Source organism: Canis lupus, chromosome 23 (assembly GCF_011100685.1).
Source record: "Canis lupus familiaris isolate Mischka breed German Shepherd chromosome 23, alternate assembly UU_Cfam_GSD_1.0, whole genome shotgun sequence".
NCBI lineage: Eukaryota > Metazoa > Chordata > Mammalia > Carnivora > Canidae > Canis > Canis lupus.
This window is the reverse complement of record NC_049244.1, coordinates 26538340-26559270: the sequence shown is the minus strand read 5'-3', so window position 1 is coordinate 26559270 and position 20931 is coordinate 26538340.

The following is a 20931-nucleotide window of genomic DNA, read 5'->3' as shown; positions in this document are numbered from 1 at the left end:
AGTGCCATACAAGGACCAAGTGACCAGTTAGTGAACAGCTATTCTGCAGTTAAATGTAAAGTCAAACCCTATGTTCTAAACCTGCCCTTTAAATTTACCAGGGTAAAGAGAAGAAGGAATTACTTATTTGTTTTAAAATAAAAGTCCTGAGCAAATGTTTCATTATTTTGGTGAATAAAGACAAATGCCTACAAAATTCCTGTTGTCTGAAAAATGGGGGTGCAAATACATCCCTCATAGATTGCCAAGGAATAATTGAGATGCATACAAACTACCTAGCAAGTAGTAAGCCAAAAAGATACGTCATTCGATTCTTATCTAATGAACTGAACAAGCATATGTGGGATTGAAAAACTCCATACATAATTTTATGGTGCCCACTATCTCTCCACTTACTCATTTATTGGGTGCCATAAAATAAGGGAAGTTCCAGGGTTATTCCAGATCACTCCAGGCAGAAGTGTTATAGATCTTATTTGCTCAGTGAGCCAGAATCCAGGGAGGGCCCAGCCTCAGAGATAATCGCACACTCAGGTTTCTGGCTCAGCCCTCACTTGTTCCTGCCTCTTTTACTCTTTGGCTCTGAGAGCATTGCCAATGGTGCATTAGAAGGAAGGACACATAATGATATTAAAGAAAATTTTCCAGAAAAGAAAAACACAGCCATCTGCATGTGATGTGACAGGTATTTTTTCATCAACATGAGAAAATCAGTATCACTATACTCAAATTCAACATGTCCACTACTGCCAGAACCCATGTTAGGTTAGGTCAAGGCACCCTATGTGAAGTCCATGGCCTCTACTCAGGGTGCCTTCTGCCTGCTTCCCCTTTTGTATATCATGGTCAGACAAAGCTATTTAATAGGCCCCCAAGGAAACACTTTTACCTGAATGGAATCTAAATTCCACTGTTTCATTTCCCTTCATATATTCCATTCACAATGTTGATTCAACCATATTTTCTCGGGGGATCCCTGGGTGGCTCAGCGGTTTAGCGCCGTCTACAGCCCAGGGTGTGATCCTGGAGACCCAGGATCGAGTCCCACGTTGGGCTCCCGTCATGGAGCCTGCTTCTCCCTCCTCCTGTATCTCTGCCTCTCCCTCTCCCTCTCTCTCTCTCTCTCTCTCTCTATGTCTATCATAAATAAATAAATAAATCTTTAAAAAAAATCAACCATATTTTCTCATTTTCCAAGTGCAGCCTTAAGTGAAGAAGTGCACTGTTTATTGGACTTAAAGATCCAATAACTTACTTCCCTTCTATGCTTTGGCTACTGTCCTTACCCAAGATGACCCCTCTGTTGCCCCTTGCTTTGCTAAATTTATTCATTCTTCAAAATGCAGCCAAGACCTACTTCCTCCATGAAATCCTTTCTGGTGATTCCAGCCTATAGGCATGTCATCTTTTTCTGAACTGTACTTACTTACAGTGACAAAAAGTTTACCATTCTTTGTCTCTTGTTTCTTACATGTGTTTTTCCAACCAGACTGAAGTTGGGGTCCATGTCTTGCCCTCCAAATCACATTATCAAGATTGAAGGTAATGTCTCTATGACATTTAAAAATCCTGGGGCACCTGGGTGGCTCAGTGGTTGAGCATCTGCCTTTGGCTCAGATAGTTATCCTGGGGTCCTGAGATCAAGTCCTGCATCAGGCTCCCTGCAGGGAGGCTGCTTCTCCCTCTGCCTGTGTCTCTGTGTCTCTCTGTGGGTCTCTCATGAATAAACAAATGAAATCTTGGAAAAAAATAATCCTAACTCTGGTTCGGGGCTTTCAAAGTGACATCTTAGGGATCCCTGGGCGGCACAGCGGTTTAGCGCCTGCCTTTGGCCCAGGGCACAATCCTGGAGACCCGGGATTGAATCCCACGTCGGGCTCCCGGTGCATGGAGCCTGCTTCTCCTCTCCCTCTGCCTATGTCTCTGCCTCTCTCTCTCTCTCTCTCTCTCTCTCTGTGACTATCATAAATAAATAAAAATTAAAAACAACAACAACAACAACAACAAAGTGACATTTTAGAGACCTGACCAAGGGGCAGAAGCTTCTATCTTTTTCTTCTTCCCTACCTAGTCTCATTCTTGGCTTCTATCATAGAAGTTCTGATTTTAAATGCTTTATGTTTTGAGTACCTTGTCTTTGAAGAAAAGATTCCTAAGCTAAAGCTTGAGAACTACAGATTTCAGCAATTAGAAATACAAGAGTGAACTGACTAGTTACAGTGGCAAGGAGTATTGTAAATTGACCCATTTTCATTCATGACTATCTGAAAGCTGAAATACTCTGGCCAAGTCAAGTAGAGGATGGGGCTCAGCCCTTGGGAGATCTATCTCTCTGACAGGAAATGAAATATGTTCTTTGTAGGAAACTTGGAAAGCATAGAAAAGTATAAAGAAAATGAGTCATGTCTAATACCACCACCCAGTAGGAGATAATGCTAATCTTGGTGTACTTCTCAGTTTTCCCTTCATATACACTCACATGAATATAACTTGTCATCACTGAGATTATCCCACATGCTGAATTAGGTATCCTCTTTTCACATGCAATTATATTACAAGCACTACAGATCTTCTTAAATGTACTTGTGATCATTCATTACGATGGGTTGGTTTCCCAGGAAGCAGACTGTCTTGCTGGGATGCAGTTTGGCATGCAGGATATTTGTTAGAAATAATTGGTTCTTGGAATCCATAGCTGAAAAAAGGAAGAGAAGGAAGCAGGAATAGACACAGAGAGGGGTTGAGCCATGATGTAGGCCCAGCGAAGGCCTTACCCAACTTTATGGGCAACTCTGAAGCAGGGATGGCTCTGGAGTTGTCCTGGGTTGGAGTGAAGGGGCTGGCCTTTTAAATCCCTAAGGGGATCATGGATTGGTTTCATGCTGTCCCTGGAAGGATGCATTATCTTAGGCTAGATATGATCTTAGGTTCTTCAGCCCAGGCAGTCTTCAAAGAGAACTCATAGCTGAAGGCTGTCTTGGTGTAGCATTCCCAGAAGCCAGAAGAATAACTCCTTCATTCTCAAAGGGGGATCTGGGCAGCACATCACAGCCTTCGCTATACCCATAATACTACATGGTATGGCCAATTAACAATAATGGCTGAAATTGAGTATATATCTGTGACAGTATTGTGTTAGGTGATCTTATTTAGCCTACAACTACTCAAATGAAGTGATAATTGATGCTATCCCCTAATTGGGTTCCACAGCTGATAAGTGGGGGAGCCAGAATTTGGACCCCAGGTCTTTGTTTTGTTATACTTAAAAGAGTGGTTTCAGGTAAGAAATTGAGTTTTCTAGGAAAAAAAAAAATCTTATTACATATTGAAGAGATGAGAGAAGTATGTGGCACTTTCCTCTTTGAAATGACCTAGAAGGATGATTTTCAGGAGTAATAAAAATGATAGTTCCTAGCCCTTAGATTAGGAGCACTTAACCACATGAGGGCACATTTTTAGAAGCTGTGAATAAAGGACAATAGACACCACAAGGAGTTATTTGCAACAGGTTCCATTCACACTCTCATTTAAAAACACAAAGCAGCAACTACCAATTGATGTGGAATCTCCAAGTCAACCTGGCCCCTTTTTGTTACCATGCATGTAAATTATTATTTCTACTACATGTGAGAAGGGAGGGTAATGCTAGGGATGTAGGTGGCCATCCCAGATCCTTTTATGCAAAGCACATTTAGTGTTATTCTTATTTTTGAAAAGCTGTCTTGATGAAGAAACAATAAAAGTTAATATTTTATTCTTTATATCAATATAGATGTTAGGGCTTAGGGGGAAGGGTTAAATGCATCTTCCATTCTTACCATTTTACTTATTTTTTTTTTCACAAGCCTACCCAGTTTTTTCATATTTTTTAAACAAAATCTTCCTGAAAAGACAAAGGCTTTGCCAGTTTTTTGTATCACTCTATTTGTCATCCTAAAATTTTCCCCACATGTTGCTTATTAGTCCAAATGAATAGTGTTTCAGGGAGATTGCATTTATTTATTTATCATTTATTAATTTATTAATTTATTGATTTATTAATTTATCTATCCATCCATCCCACTTAAGCATCAGCACAAAAATTAAAATTCAGGATCAGTTATTGCTGGGGAGTGTTCACAGCAATGTAATGTGGTTGCCAAGCAACCTGTGGGCGGGCATTACAGAGAGGAAGAGAAAGTTCCATCAGCCAGCACTTCAATAGCAGTACTGGCTTTCATTGGAAACGTGCTAAATAATAGGGCCTTGCAATCTGCCTCCTTTAGCCCAAGTTGCTTACTTTTCTTCTTGAAAAGAAAATTAATCTAGTTTAGTGCTGGGTAACATTTCCAACCATACTTCCTCTGCCAGGCATTGAAATAAATAAATAGTTTCCTACTTTTTAATTTTTTTTTAATATTTTATTTATTTATTCATGAGAGACAGAGAGAGAGAGGCAGAGACACAGGCAGAGGGAGAAGCAGGCTCCACGCAGGGAGCCCCACATGGGACTCAGTCCGACGGTCCTCCAGATCAGGCCTGGACTGAAGACGGCGCTAAACGTGAGCCAACCGGGCTGCCTGTTCCTACTTGGAAATAAGAAAGTTAGTGTTTGTTTTTTATGTTTGTCGGTTTTCTTGTCTTCTGGAGGAGAGGTTGGGGGAGGATGGAGGTGCGGAGGGGGCGGGGAGGGAGGGAGGGAGGAGGGAGGGAGGGAGGGGGAGGGAGAGGGAGCGGGAGAGAGGGGAGAAGGAAGACAAAAGCCAATACGCCTCTCCTCATCTCCTCTCCTCTCCTCTCCTCTCCTCCTCTCTCTCCTCTCCTTTCTTTCTTTAAGAAAACACATTATTTACAGCCTGTTAACCCAGGATTGAGGCAAGAGATTGAAGAACTCAGAAAAGAGCATCCAGGACAGTACTTTATGAATCATAAACACCTTCACTCATCTTCTAGAAAGCTATGTTTAATAGTCTTAATTTGTTACCTGCTATTATTGAGATTCTGAAATACACAGACACACACACACATCGATGAGTCAGAATTGCCAATTTTGAGTGCCTCAAGTAAAAGAGGGTGGGGGGGGAAGGGGGGGGATAGAATAATCCTCTTTGTGCTTGAGAGGGAGATTTGAGAGTTGACCTAGGAAACAGACAGTGCTAGGGGAATTTGTCAACAGGTCTAAGAGAGCTACATTTCAACTGCAGCTCAGAGCCAGCATATCTCCTAATTGTCATCTGCTGACACATAAGGCTAAACACAAGCTTAACAGTACACCTTGCACAGAGTAGGTGCTCAGCAAACATCTTGGCACCACACAAATCTTCCTGTGCAGAGCCTGGATACAGGAAATCCTCTTGGAACAGCTGCACTCACTCATGGAGCTGTAGGGGAGCGTATTTTGGGCCTCACGTAATTTCCTGTCTTAGGGATGGAGAAATTGGACTAGCAGCCAAGGCTGGCAAGCTGCTCCTGGCTGAATGTGAACCAGGCTTAAGTTTTGTATCATCAAAACTCTCCTGTGCCTTTTCATTTGAGTGATTTCATTTTCATCTGCCTGCTGTATGTTTGCAAAGCTATTGAAAGTGGGTTCAGGGCTACCTTCAGAATAGCTTTAACAGGACTCCCACACTTTTTCAGATTTATAAAATTTGGTCCAGGCGAAGGATGCCAAGACACTCACTTGAGGTACTTCTTTGGAAATACCTCTCCTTTCCTTTCTTCCTTGCTGCTGCTAGTGGTAATTTACATCCCTTCTATCCAGAGCTGGGCATCAATCCAGGCTACTAACTGTGCTTCCTACTGACAGACTTCTACTCACCCAGTCTCCCCACTGTGTCCCCACATCCTTCCTTCCATGAGCTGTGGTTGGCAGAATCTTCTCCAGCTGTTCGTCCTTTCTCTTGAATACCGCATTTATCTGCTATTGCTTCCTAGGATCACATTGGCTCATTTCACAATCACAGACAACAGAACTCCCAGGTCACTGTGACTTAAAATGGGAACCAAGCCACCTTGGTGGTCTTCAGAGGGTTCCTCCAAGATCTAGAAGCCCTCAGAGTGAGAAACAGCACCCTGTAATTTTTCACTTGAATTTTCCACTGCATACAATTCTTGTACAATTGGATTTTTGAACTCCAGATAGTGTTTTACATTGATCTATTATAGGCAGTTACAGAGAAGAGGCACAACCAGGAGGGAGAGAGAGAGAAGAAATAAGGGCAAAGAGAAAAACATCCACGTGGATACCACCTTCAGTGGAAGCGTGAAGAAAGAGGGTCTGTGATGCAGGAAGCCCCTCAGGGCCTCCATGAATGATCTTAGAGCAGAAAACATGCTCTCAGATGATTAAGAGGTAATAGGCAGTAGAATAAGAGAATCTGTTCTGGAAAGAGATGTAGGCCCAGTGCAGGAGGATTTGGGTGAGTCTTCTGGGGTGAGAGAAGTGCCTATTAAAACCAGCAGGCCCTGATGGGCAAATCAGATTGTAGGAACTAGGAGCCCTCTTCCCTTCACTCTTCCTCCCACTTCAGACATTTTCCTTCCTTTCCCCCATCTCTAGAATATTTTTGGGTATCTTAGGTTTCTTTTTCTCTTTTCTTAATCAGTCAATCTCCTTCACCTCTCCCCCTTTTCCTCTCTTATCTTAAAAGAGGAATCGACAGATTGTTTTGCAATCTGTAGGTATTGACCTTTCAATAGGTTGAGAAACCAGTGTTGAGAGTTATAACAGCCATTTTTAAAACACTGAAGTAGAATAGAATACATTTAATAATATACAATACAATAAAAAAACATTGGAATGCCTTTTAGGGGTAAATTTTTGTTTCAGTTGTGTGTGTGGGCATGAATGTTATTATGAAAATTATTTCAAATTGTGGATTATGGTCAAGAAAAGTTGAAGGCTGCAGGGATATAATTTACAACTGAAGAAATCTGTTTATAATTTGTATAACTAATAAAATTTTTCCTGACAAGGACTTTCAAGAGGGCCATATTGGTAAAATTTTAGTATTTATTTCTTTTAATTTCTGCCCTAAATAAAAATAATCCTGAAGGTTGTTTTTGTTTTTGTTTTGTTTTGTTTTTTTTAGTATATGTGCTACCGAACAAGCACTCTGAAGTTTGTTTGTTTTTTTTTTTTTTTTAGATTCATTTATTTATTTGAGGGGGGGGCAGAGGAAGAGGGAGAGAGAGAATCTTAAGCAGACTGTCTCATTATCCAATACAATAGTCACTCACTACATATGGCTATTTAAATTTCTTGAAATTAAATAGAATGAAAAATTCAGTTCCTTACTCACACTAACCCCAATTCAAATGCTTAGTAGCCATATGTGGCGTTGGTTACTGGTTTGGACAGCAGAGATTAAGAACATTCCCATTTTAACAGAAAATTCAGCTAAACAACCTGGGCCTAGACCTCTCAATAGGCCAATATAATACAGATGTACATTTTGCTATGGTATTGAAAAAGGGATGACTAAATTTACACAGATGAAAAATGAGTTTTAAATAGAGAAAGTTGGATAATTATGGAAGTTGGTGAGTGCCAGCCTGTGGACATCTGGCAAACTCAGTCCTGGGAAGGAAAGGGGTGCACTATGTGAGAGCGTCCATCATTATGTAGGTGCTTCAGGGAGACATTGAACCAATGGAGCTGTTAAGTTACTGCTGGTCTCTGACCAATCTAGTCAATCTGTTAATTAGACCTGTGATTTAGGAAAAAGCAGAAGTTCTTTCTTGGGCTAACTACTTCATGCTTAACATCCTAAGGAAATAATCTCTTACAACAAACTGATATGCTGCAGGTCATCACAGTATAATTACAATAATGAAGAAATTGAAACAATGTGCAGTAACAGGTATTTGATAAACAGGTCATGGCACTATGTAACCACTGAAAATCGGATTTTCTAGGAATATTTACTGATGTGGGAGCATACTTAAATGAGAAATGAAAAACTATCTCAAAAAATTGTGTCTTTTTTCTGAGAGATGGGATTGTGGGTGATTTTTATATTCTTCATACTTTCCTATATTTTCCACATTGTTTACAATGAACATGTTTGTGCTTTTTTTTTTCTCTTTAAGTATTTCAGCATGTATTTTCTAAGACCAAGGATATTGTCTTATATAGCCACAGTAAAATTATTGAAATCAGGAAACTTAACATTGATACAGAACTATAATCTAATCCATGATACATACTCTCATTTTTATAGCTGTCATGGCCCCTGCCCATCCAGGATCAAAGCCAGAATAGCATGTACTATATTATAAAAAATAATAAACTACTTGTAAAATTTTAGATCAGATGGGATTTGAGTGTAAATAACTGTCAGGACAAAGGAGAGAGAGAGTATTCTCTTATAGGCTACCTCTGATTTTTCCTGCTTAAATCATATATACTATCTTTTGATGACTGTCAAGTGTTTTTGTTGTATTTTTATTATATGGTTACATATAGTATGTATCAAAGCATATTAAGACCATAATTTTGGGATCCCTGGGTGGCGCAGCGGTTTAGCGCCTGCCTTTGGCCCAGGGCGCGATCCTGGAGACCCAGGATCGAATCCCACGTCGGGCTCCCGGTGCATGGAGCCTGCTTCTCCCTCTGCCTATGTCTCTGCCTCTCTCTCTCTCTCTCTCTCTTTCTCTGTGACTATCATAAATAAATAAAAATTTAAAAAAAAGAAAAAAAATAAGACCATAATTTTTTGGTGCACATCTGATAAAGTTTTTATTTTATAGTGAGTAAAGGGTAAAGATTCACTCATTTACTTGTTCAATCATTCATTCATTCAACAAGAATTATTGAGTACCTGCTATGATCTAGACAAAACACAGGCTTGAAATCAAGTTATTTTCAAATCGTAAATTGTAAGTTCAAAATTTGGAGCCTATCATCATATTGGTAGAACTGTGCATAAATTTATCATCTTTGGCCAATAATGAGCTATCTGTTGCTGAAGAAAACCCACACTCATACACACATACATACACACATACACACAGAATAAGATCCCATACTCTCAGCGGGATGAATTTAATTTAAACCCACACAATCTTAACTAGATGAAATCCTACATCTTGATATGTGCCTGGGCAAAAGGACTCACTTAAATCAATTGCTTCCATGAAAGGAATATTCTCATTTTTTAGTTATATAGGTTTTATTTTTAGAAAGCATCTATTTAGAAAATGGCTATTAATCAACTTATTGAGGTGTAATTTTCTTACAATAACATGCATAAATATAGTATAAATAAAATATATCCATTGATGAGTTTAGACAAATGTAGATACCAGTGTGTCACCACTCAATCATGATGCTGAATATCTCCATCAGCCAGTAGAGTTTGATCCTGCTGCCCTAAGGCCAAACACACCTCCCACTTCATCCCCTCATTCTTGCCCTAGGAAAGGTGATTCTATCACAGTGGAGAAGTTTTTCAGGTTTTAGAATTTTTTATAAATGGAATTATGCAATTTATACTCTTTTGTGTCATTCACATAATGGTTTTGAGAGTCATCACATTGTGGTGTCAGTATTTTGCTCCTTTGTATTATTGAGTAGTATTCCATTGTATGAAGTTACCAGTTTGTTTATTCACTCATGTAAGAAACATTTGGATTGCTTCCAATTTGGGGCTAATTATGGGTAAAGCTGTTATACACATTCACATACATTTCTTTTTGTGGATATATGTTTTAATTTCTCTTGGATAAATAACTAGAAGTGCAATTGCAGAGTTATAAGGTATATAAACATTTAACTTGCTAAAATACTACAAAATTATTTTCCAAAGTAGTTGTACCATTTTACACACCCACTGACAATGAGTGAGAATTCCAGTTTCTCTGCATCCTCATCAACATTTGGTAATTGTTAACCTTTTTACTTTTATGGATTCTAGTGAGAGTGTAGTGGTATCTCATTGTAATTTGCATTTCTTTGATGACCAGTGGTATTGATTATCTTCTATTTCTGAGCTCCGTTTAATTTGTACAACTTATTTTTAAATGGCTGTTCTACTCTTTTGCTTATTTCCTGCCTCCCACCTCCCCACCGCTGGATTGCTTCTTTCATTAAGTTGTACAAGCTCTTTATATAATTTTGATACAAGATATTTTGTCAAATATATATATTGCTAATGTTTTCTCTCAGCCTGTGGTTTATCTTTGCATTTTCTTTTTTATTTTAAAGAGTATTTATTTATTCAGAGAGAGAGAGAGAGAGAGGCAGAGACAGAAACAGGCTCCATGCAGGGAGCCCAACGTGGGACTCAATCCTGGGTCTCCAGGATCACACCCCGAGTTGCAGGTGGTGCTAAACCGCTGCGCCACCAGGGGTGTCCTATCTTTGCATTTTCTTTTGAGGAGTAGAAGTTCTTGATTTTGGTGGAGTATGGTTTCTCACTCTTTCCTTTTATGGTTAAAGCTTCCTATTTCTTAAGAATCTTTGATGACTCTGAATCATGAAGATATTCTCCTGGAGTCTTTCTTCTAGATGTTTTATTGTTTTAGCTGTTATGTGTATGTCTATGATCCATTTTGAATTAATTTTTGTATAGGCTATGAGATAAGGGTTGAGATAGTTTCTTCCGTATTCAACATCCAGTTGCTCCAACATCATTTGTCTGAAAGGTTATCCTCGCTCTATTAAATTGTCTTGGTACTTTTGTCAAAAATCATCTGACTATATATTTCAATTGTATAAATGTAGGTATAATTAAGCACTTGTATATTTAAGCATTAATATATTTTTGTATTTTTTAACCTAAATGTATAGCAACATCAAAAACTAAATCAAGATGCTACTAGCCACAGGAAATTGAAGTGAAAACTTTGGAGGTGACTTATCTCCAATTTGACAGGCTAATCATGAATATTTATGAGCTTTGTCCTTCTGTTAGGAAGACAATAGGTAGAACCCATGACATTTTTATTGTTTTATTGAATTATCTTATTAGTTTATGTACTTACATATGAATTTGAGGAATATTGTACTGAATAATACCTTTTTAAATTGAGTCAGAGTATGCATTTTTAAAATTTAAGCCATTATTTTTCCTTAAAATTTAAATTTAGCCAAGCTATTAGGAAAATTGTAGACTGGGATTGTTTTGGTGTTTTGGCTTAAGTCTTGAATGTATTCAGGCTTTGGTTGGTTACTGGAACTGACATAGAAAATAATCAAGTAGAGTTCATTGAAGCACATTTCATACTAAACTCCTCATTCTGTGATGCTCCTTAATACTTCCACATGGAGATTCCATGACAGGTACATATTCCCTGAGTCAAACTTAAGAGTGGATCCTGAAACCATGTGGATCTATTCCTGTGCCCTTCACCTAATTCTGCCATTCCTCCAAATCCTGAAAGTACTGACGATCGAACCCATCATGCTTTGACATAGAACCCAACATGCTCATGATAAAGGTCTGGAGGAAGCCTTCCTGATGGATCTGCACAACACCCCTTAAGCCACCAGTGGCCCTTTCTGTGGAGCCAAAGGGAAAGTGGGGAGAAGAGAGTAGGAGAGTGTAGGGGAGCATTTGATCTCTGCTCTAAAGCAAAACATGGTTGGTAAGGTTGTAAGTCATGATTAAATGCTGCAATTACTTTACTCTTTTTTAAAATACCCACTGATATGGGATGTCTGGGTGGCTCAGTGGTTGAGTGTCTGCCTTCAGCTCAGGCCATGATCCTGGGGTCCTGGGATGGAGTCCCAGATCAGGCTTCCCACAGGGAGCCTGCTTCTCCCTCTGCCTATGTCTCTGCCTCTCTGTATCTCTCATGAATAAAGAAAATATTTTAAAAATAAATAAAATAAAATAAAATACCCACTGACTTAATTCAGCAAGGAAGATTGGTCCAAAGTAAGAAAGAACTCAAAAGTTGGTGTCAGAAGACTTGGGCTGGAGAAGCAGTTCTTTTGCTTGCCTCATTGTATACCCATGAATAATAGGAATGATACCAAATGACACACAGTGTTGTTATGAGTATCAAATAGGAGCACCCTGCAAATTGCAGTATTTAAATTTGAAGTATCTTTCCTTCAGTAGCTCCCAAAGTTGCTGACATTCAAATCTGAGTCATTATTTAAATAGGCTCTGTTGAAATCAAGTGCATAATGACTTCTGTTGTTTGCTGGATTCACTCTCTAAAAGCTCATCAGCAAACATTTGCCTGCTGAATGATTCCCCTGCAACCTTGAAATACATTACAGTAGTTTCTACAAAGGATGGTTACTAGGAGCCTAAGTCATAGTAAACTTGTGTTTTGTTAAGGATTAGTACTTAGGCTGCAGAAGCATTCAAAATACTGTCAAAACCAAGGCTAGTTAATAGTGTATCTTTGTTTATGGCATAAAAACAAAAGGAGGGATCCCTGAGTGGCGCAGCGGTTTGGCGCCTGCCTTTGACCCAGGGCGCGATCCTGGAGACCCGGGATCGAATCCCACGTCGGGCTCCCGGTGCATGGAGCCTGCTTCTCCCTCTGCCTATGTCTCTGCTTCTCTCTCTCTCTCTCTCTCTCTGTGACTATCATAAATAAATAAAAATTAAAAAAAAAAAAAGTTTAAAAAAAAAAAACAAAAGGAAAACTCTTTCCCAAGAGGCTACATAAACACCTTACTTCAAATATTATAAAATAGACATTATTACATCTTCTCCCCATTACAAGCTAATTTCAATAAATATTTTGTTGTTAACCATTTTTCCCTAACTATCATAGTAATGCAAACACATAATGGAAAACTTAGAAACTACATATATATATATAAAATTGAAACTAAAAATCACCTACAATTTATCCACCTGGAAATAGAACAGATTAATGAATAGTTTGTAGTCATTCATACTCAAATATATGTTTTTGGAAAATTTATAAATTATTATTGATATAGTCTTGCATGTTACTTTTCCCCCACTTAATAGCATACACAAATTCCAATGTCAAAGATTATTCTCAGAAAAAATAATTTTGAAGTCTGCTGATACTTTATCTGAACTTAGATGCCTAAAAATTATTTACATATTTATTTTCCCCAAAATATTTATACTAAGTTAAATTTATAAACATTAATTTTTATCTACTTAAATTTGTAAATGTTAAATTTGAGTTGTTAAAGGGATTATAAATGCTGTTTAGAGTAAGGAAAATAGAATACATATGCTCAGAAACATGCATGAGTTTTTAGAGTAGGCCACACATTCCCAATGGGGACAATAACCCTCCAATAGGAGCAAATATTGGTCTGGGGGGATGGAAAAAGGGGATTTATTCTTTTTTTTTTTTTTTTAAGATTTTATTTATTTATTCATGACAGACAGAGAGAGAGAGAGAGGCACAGACACAGGCAGAGGGAAAGGAAGAGAAGCAGGCTCCATACAGGGAGCCTGACAGGGGACTTGATCCCAGGTCTCCAGGATCACACCCAGGGCTGAAGGCGGCGCCAAATCGCGGGGCCACCAGGGCTGCCTGGGGATTTATTCTTAAAATTAAAATTTCATGAGGGAGAGGGACAATTAGGAAAAAGTCTAAAAAAGTTTCTTAGGGGAGATGATCATGAAAAATTTTGCCCTGTAATTCTGCAGGGCAATTTACTTGATTTAAACCGAAGCTCCTATCACATAGGTTTCCTCTCTAACATGTATAATCTTCTGAGGTAATACTATAAGTTCTACCTGACTTTAGATTGCCATTTCATTTGAGTACAAGATGCAGAGGAAAGAATCATGCAAAATAAATTGAGGTTGAATTAAGTTTTCTAAATATTACAATTATATTAAGTAGTATCACTGTATTATAAAATTCTTCTGTCAAAAGGAAAACACAGAATTAATACCTTTAATGCATGGAACCCAGAATTAATGATTTACTTCTAGCTTAAAACTCAGAATGAATTATTTACCTTTTAAAACAAGATATCAGGGATTTTCTTTATATTTTAATTTGACACACTTCAGTGGTTTTCCTGAAGTGTGAATTCTCATTTCATACACAAGTCCAAAAATTAAAAAGACACCATCAACACAAGAACAAAAATGCAGAAAATTGCATTGACTTGGGTTTAAAAAAAGCTTAGTTGAAATATAATTCACACACATAAAATTTATGCTTTTAGAGAGTTTATCCTTTAGAAGATACAGTGGGTTCTAGTACATTTACAGAGTTGTACAATCATCACCACTATCTAATTTCAAAACTGACAACCCAAGAAGAAACCCCATACACATTGGCTGTCACTCCCCAACTCCTCTTTTCCCACAGCCCCTACAACTACTATTCTACTGCCTTTGTAGTAGGATGAAAATCAGAGATTTTCCTCTCCTGTTTCCTATAAATGGAATAATACAAGATGTTACCCTTGTGAGTGACTTTGTTCATTTAGCATGTTTTCAAAGTTCATTTGCATTGTAGCATGTATCAGTATTTATTCCTTTTTATAGCTGAATAATATTTCATTGCATGGACGTACCACTTTTGTTTATCCATTCATCAGTTGGAATTTGGATTATTTCCGTGTTTTGGTTTTTTTTTTTTTTTTAATTTTTTTAAAATTTATTTATGATAGTCAGAGGCGGGGGGGGGAGAGAGAGAGAGAGAGGCAGAGACATAAGCAGAGAGAGAAGTAGGCTCCATGCACCGGGAGCCCGACGTGGGACTCGATCTCGGGTCTCCAAGATCGCGCCCTGGGCCAAAGGCAGGCGCCAAACCGCTGTGCCACTGAGGGATCCCTTGGTTTTTTTTTTTAAAGATTTTAGTTATTTATTCGTGAGAGACACAGAGAGAGAGGCAGAGACATAGGTAGAGGGAGAAGCAGGCTTCCCACAGGGATCCCAATGCAGGACTCTATCCCAGGACCCCGGGATCACACCCTGAACCAAAGGCAGAGGCTCAACCGCTGAGCCACCCAGGCGTCCCTCCATGTTTTGGTTATTATGAATAATGTTGTCATGAACATCTGTGTATGGCTTTTCATGTAGACGTATGTTTTCAATTCTTTTGGGTGCATAATTAGAAGTGGAATTGCTAGGTTATATGGTAACTCTGTGATTAACATTTTGAGGAGCTATCAAACTGTTTTCAAAAGTGACATGTATAATCCCACTAGCAATGTGTGAAGGTTGTAATTTTTCTACATCCTTGTCAATACTTGTTATTGTCTGTTTTTTTTTTTTTTTTTTTTTTTTTTTTTTTAGTCATCTTAGTGGGAATGAAATGGTATCTCATAGTGGTTTTGATTTGCATTTCACTAATGAATAATGACGTTGAGCATCTTTTCATGTGCTTACTGGCCATTCATATATCTTCTTTGGAGAAGCGTCTATTCAAATCCCTTTCCATTTTCTAAATTGGGTTATTTGTCCTTTAATTGTTGAGTTATGAGAGTACTTTATATATTATGGATACAAGTCCCTTATCAGATATACAATTGGCAAATATTGTCTCCCACTCCCTGGATTGTCTTTTCACTTTCTTGATAGTGCCTTTTGAAATACAAAATTTTAAATTTTGACCAAATCCTATTTATCTATTTTTTCTTTTATCATTCGTACTTTTAATGTCATATCTGAGAGAACAATGCTAAACCCAGGTCACAAAGATTTACTCCTGTATTTAATTCTAATAGTTTGATAGTTTTGCTCTTATATTAGGTCTTTGATCTATTGTTTAAAAGATTTTATTTATTATTTGTTTGAGAGAGGGAGAGGGAGAAGCAGGATCCCTGCTGAGCAGGGAGCCTGATGTGGGGCTTAATTGCAGGACTCTACAATCATGACCTGAGCTGAAGGGAGACACTTAATTGACTGAGCCACCCAGGCACCCTGGTCTTTGATCCATCCTTTTTTTTTTTTTCCTTTGATCCATTCTTGAGGGAATTTTTGTATATGGTATAAATTAAGGTCTGACTTTATTTTTTGCTTGTGGATATCCAGTTATCACAGCACCATTTGCTGAATGATGGGTTTTGATTCAAGATACAATAATGTATTCTATTCCTTAAGTAGGAATAGGATAGTCTGTGTTCCGGTGAGGGAGTGTTTTTAAAAGGAGAGGTAGCAAACCCTGTGAAGTGCAACAGAGAAGGAGTTCCAATAAAGAGGCTCTAGAGTTACCGTCAGGGTATCATTGGCAAGCTTTGAGGTAAATCTCAATAATTGTTCATTGTAATGATTAATTCTATGTCAATTTGGGTAGGCTACAGTACCCAGTTATTCAATTGAACACTTATCTAGGTGTTGCTCTGGACATGTTTTATAGATATATACTCAACTGATTTTAGGTAAAGGAGAATATCTTTGATAATCTGGGTGGTCCTCATAAACATCAGTTGAAAGACTTGAAGAACAAAATTAAAGTTTACTTAAAGAAGAGATCTAGGATGCCTGGGTGGCTCAGCGGTTAAGCGTATGCCTTTGGCTCAGGGCGTGATCCTAGAGTCCTGAGATCGAGTTCCACATTGGGCTCCCTGCGTGGAGCCTGCTTCTCCTGCCTATGTCTCTGCATCTCTCTCTCTGTGTCTCTCATGAATAAATAAATAAAATCTTTAAGGAGGAGAAGAAGGAGGAGGAGGAGGAGGAGGAGGAGGAGGAGGAGGAGGAGGAGGCGGAGGAGGAGGAAATCCAGCCTGCCAGTTTACCCTATGGGATTTGGACTCACCAGCCCTATAGCTACAGAGGTCGATGTCTTGAAATCTCTCCCCAGATGCCTGGGTGGCTCAGTGGTTGAGCACCTGCTTTTGGCTCAGGTTGTGATCCCAGGGTCCTGGGATGGAGTCTTGCACCGGGCTCCCTGTGGGGAGCCTACTTCTCCCTCTGTCTGTCTTATCTCTCTGCCTCTCTCTCTCTGTGTCTCTCATGAATTAATAAATAAAATCTTGAAAAAAAAATCTCTCTATCTTCATATATACACATTATATAATATTTTATATCAATTTATATAAAACCTGCCTATGTATATGTTGCATATTATGTATATTATATACCTTATTATACAATAATATACATGTTATTTAATGCATTAATAATATAGTTATACATTAACATTATATAACATGGTATTATGAATGTATAATTCATATATTACTAATGACAATTCATATATTAATTTATGTGTACTTTAATACATATTAGCATATATTACATTATATATATTCTTTCTATATATATCAACTACTGGTTCTATTTCTCTGCTAGAAACCTGGACTGATAAGGTAGGAGAACCCAGGGAGAACTGAGGCTGATGTACAGAAATTCTCTTGAGAAGTTTGCAAATAAAATAGATGGGGAGAGGGGATCCCTGGGTGGCGCAGAGGTTTGGTGCCTGCCTTTGGCCCGGGGCGCGATCCTGGGGACCTGGGATCGAATCCCACGTCGGGCTCCCAGTGCATGGGGCCTGCTTCTCCCTCTGCCTGTGTCTCTGCCTCTCTCTCTCTCTCTCTGTGACTATCGTAAATAAAAAAAAAAAAAATAGATGGGGAGAACAGAGGATAGAAAATAAAGTATTTTTGAAAAAAAAAAAAAAGAAAATAAAGTATTTTTGAGAAAGATGAATATTTGAGCAAGAGAAGTGTTCTCAGCTAGTTGAATCTATAATGTCATTCTTTGTTTATATTTAATAAGTTTTTTTAATCATAAATAGATCTATCATTTTAATCTCTCTTCTTTTTGTAGTATTGCATCCATGTAGTTTAAGTGTATAATCTGATGCTATAATTTTTAAGGTTGTCCCATTAAAAAGTTATTTCCTTCACTGAATGCCAGCCACCGTAATTGCATGCTTAATAACAAGTAATTATTGGGATGCCTAGGTGACTCAGCAAGTTGGGCATCTGACTCTTGATGTCCATTCCTGTCTTGATTTCAGTGTCATGAATTCAGGCCCTGTGTTAGGCTCCACGCTGGGCATGGAGCCTACAAAAACAAACAAACAGAAACAAACAAACAAAAACAAAAACAAAACCCAAGTAATTATCAATCAGCTCCATAACATTTTCCTTGTAAACTCCTTCTTTTGTCATGTTGGCAGACATAGAGAAAAAGAGTCTTCTGAGGGGAAAATTATAAAAACAAAGACTAAAAATTGTAACTTGGTAGCCATGAAATCATGGTATCATGGAATCAATCATGGAACAACAGGATTATGAAATTTATGCTTTTAGCAAAAAATAAATGACTTGGTTTACTTTGGTGCAGAACTGGACATAGTATTTTACAAACAATTTGGCATATGTTGACACCATTTGACTATATATCTTCTAGCTCCTATTATGCTCCTGCTGATTGCATCCTAGGGCCATGTTGGCTTTGAAGAAAATCATTTTTTTTTCTTTTTTTTATGGTAGTCACAGAGAGAGAGAGAGAGAGAGAGAGAGAGAGAGAGAGGCAGAGACACAGGCAGAGGGAGAAGCAGGCTCCATGCACTGGGAGCCCGACGTGGGATTCGATCCCGGGTCTCCAGGATCGCGCCCTGGGCCAAAGGCAGGCGCCAGACCGCTGCGCCACCCAGAGACCCCCAAGAAAATCATTTTTTTGATGAGTGTCAGGTTTACTGGGCTACTAAAAATATGTAGTTAATAAATTAGGGAAACTGTTGGGTATCATCACATAGTTTTGTTCCAGAAGAACTCCATAAAGTTAATATACAAGCATCCAATTTATGTTTTCTTGAGCCCAGTGACTTCCAGTGTTTTTTATATCTTACATATTATAGTGTCATGCTCAATTGTTAATATGATAACATTTGTCAGAGAAGACTATTGTAACTGGTTACTTACGTTATATTCTAAATGTACTCTTCCTAATGATTTTCAGTAGTTACTCTTTGGGAGAATAGGCAAAACAGAGGCTACCCATGGAAGAAGCTTTTTAGAAGGGCTGACTTCTATTGGCATGGTTAGATTAAATGGATTTAACAGACTTAAATCTTGTTGCTGCTTGATATATTTTCATTGTGACAACTTCTATGGAAATAACTAATACTGGCTAAGCCACAAAATTATATTGAAATATAATTTTTAAAAATTTTTAACAGAAAAGGTAGATATTATGAAGTTATTTATGGCAACGACTCTAGTCTACCTATCTTTTTTATTGCCACCAGTAGTATAGGAACTGGTACATAGTAGGCATTCAAAAATGTTTGATGAAGAAAATAACCAATAAATTAATTAGTTGGAATAATTGGCCAAAAAATATCCTTATGATCTAACATTGGCAGTAATAAGTAGTTTTTAATCAGGTAACAGGTTGATATGAAGTCTGACCTTCAAGTATATAACTGAATGCATGCTTGACTCAGAGACCAGATTAAAATTAAGTATAATGGAAAATTAGAGACCTGTTCTGAAGTAGTAAGAACTCATTTGTGGAGGTATTTGGGAGTGACTAAAGGAAAGAAAGCTCAATGGCTTCATCTAGTCATCCTCCTTACAGCAAACTGTAGGGTGATTTAATAACTGTGCATGCATTTTTCTCTTGAGGAAAATCATATTTCCATTGTTTGAGAAATTGAACATTATGCTCATGTGGTCGACTCTTTCTAATTGCAGGAAGTAGATTTGCTACGGATGCATTCTGGTTTTCTATAAAAACATCCCACTTTCATTAATTACCATTTCTGCCACTATTAACCTCTCTTCAGTTCCAGCTCCAGAAATGGGTAGTTCACTGTAGGTTTTGGATTTTGCAAAAGACATTAAAGACTTAGAGAGCAATCTTGTCAGTCTTTCATTTGGCACCTTTATTTAAGCAAGATATTACATGGAGTTGCCTAATGGTTAGTCACAACAGGTCTAACCTGCTTGAGATATGTTTGTCTAAAAGTTGTTCCCTTTCAATTGTTAGCCCCCATCAGTAATGTCTGTACAATAATCAAGATGCATTTCCAGAGCATCAAAATTAATCTGTAGTAAAACTGGCTCCACTTCTAGAAAAAAATACTTTTTATTTGATCTTTTCATTAAAAATGTAGGAACAGAAAACATGCATGGCTGAATTCAAAAGGAAATGCAAAGTATAAGAAATTGTTCCCACTTCTTTTTTTAAAAAGATTTATTTATTTTATTTTAGAGAGAGGGAGAGAGAGAGAGAGAGAGCAAGCATGAGTAGGAAGGTCAAAGGGAGGGAAAATCTCAAGCAGATTCCACACCAAGCAGAGTATGATGCAGGACTAAATCTCATGACCCAGAGATCATGACCTGAGCCTAAACCAAGAGTGGGACACTTAACTGACTGTACCACCCACGTGCCCCAAAATTGTTCCTACCTTTAAGGAATTAAAAATCCAATTAGTTGTTTTCTCTTACCTGTAGAGAAGTTAGGCTAGCCCCTTTATTGAGTTTATTTTGAAAAAGCCCATCAAAAAAAGTATAATTTAAATCTGAGAATATGATTATAAAAGGGAAGAATCAGGAATAATTTAAGGATATTTGTTATCATTGCTAATTTACATTGTTCCAGAGGTCTAAACCAATGTAATAAAATAAGAAAAAATATATAATAATACAGTTTTTTTAAAAATTAACAAATATAGAAATGTACTTGTATCTTTGAATGTGGGTAGAAAACTACCTGAGAGGGTACATGCTAAACTCCTAAAAGTGGTTGTTTTGAGAGATGGGACTATGAAGTGGAGGGGAAATGGACTTTTACTTGTTTTTCTCTCTACATTTTAGTGTAGCCTGAACTTTACATTTTACAACAAATATGCATTAATTCATTGCATTTTTAAGTTAAGACAAAATAACACAATCATGAAACAGTATCTCAACAATCCAGAAAGAGAAACTAAATGGGTTAACAAGACAGAAATTACATCAGAAGCAAAGTTTTAAGAGCCGGAGGATGGAGTCATAAATTGGAGAGCTGGTGATGTGAGAGCATGAAATGATGAATAAAATAGACAAGTGGAAAGATTGGGGATGCATCTGTGACAGTAAGC